A 1,064-nucleotide genomic window follows, 5' to 3' on the forward strand; every position below is an offset into this window, starting at 1 on the left:
AGCTGGTAGCTTCGATTTAGGCGTTAGAAATGGCGCAGTGCAGATAGTTCGTGGCGAGTATTTGGAGCTAGTCGTGCTTGCCAGATAAAATGTTGTGTTACAAGCTGAGTGTTGTTTTTACTCAACAAATTGGTGTTTTTGCTGTCACTCACTGCTTGTACTGCAATTAAGCACAGATTGTGCAGCATGTAGGTAGGGAAAATAGTAAAGAAGTCTGGAAAAACGTGTAAAACAGTGCGTTGTCAATGGTTACAAAATGTGACCGTTTTAACATTATAACACTTAGGGGCGGGTCTACTATGGGTTCAACTGCTGTGCTACATGCATTCGCTTTTCCCTAATTAAGTACAACCGTGCAGGGCTTGAAATCCAATTTGAAATTTTATAAATGGTTCACAGAAAAAATGGGAGAACACCATAAAATTTAGTACATGTATTTAGAATATCAGAAAAATGTAATCGTATAGCCTTCAACACTTGCCTCTCAGCTTGAGTCTGAAATTAAAAAGCTAGATTCAAAATTTTTAAATTTTCTTATCATTTTTGTAGCTAAGCACACCCTAGAACATAAAATTGTTTGAACCATGACTTGAAAGATACACTAAAAAGTTATTATTTTCAGTGTGCTGCAAAGTAGAAATATGATGAACATAATATCATGAAACACATCCGCTGTTCAGAGTGGCCAGATTTCCGGGACAGGAAGTCAGATATTTTTACAACTGTCACAATGTAAACATATTTTACTTCTGAGTTAGGGGTAGGGTGTCATGTCATATACATGCAGACACTGAAGCGGAGAGGGCCTGCATGCCCTTTTTCGTAAGGCGTAATCAGGCCTTTTTAACCTCCGTAATCCATAGGCAGCCGCCCCAAAACATTGTACTTTGTAAATTAGTACATTAGCCGCAACATGTAATTGTCCATTATCAGCTCTCAGAATTTGAAAAAAATTCATAATGGTCAGCAAAAATTTTGCGTAATTCATAATCACTACCCCCATGCAGTCCCTCATTGAAATGTTGTTTAGTTTGGTCTGCTTGAGTCCAATACTGTAATTCCTG

This window comes from Branchiostoma belcheri, unplaced genomic scaffold (assembly GCF_001625305.1).
Source record: "Branchiostoma belcheri isolate BF01 breed outbred unplaced genomic scaffold, Haploidv18h27 scaffold87, whole genome shotgun sequence".
Classification (NCBI taxonomy): domain Eukaryota; kingdom Metazoa; phylum Chordata; class Leptocardii; order Amphioxiformes; family Branchiostomatidae; genus Branchiostoma; species Branchiostoma belcheri.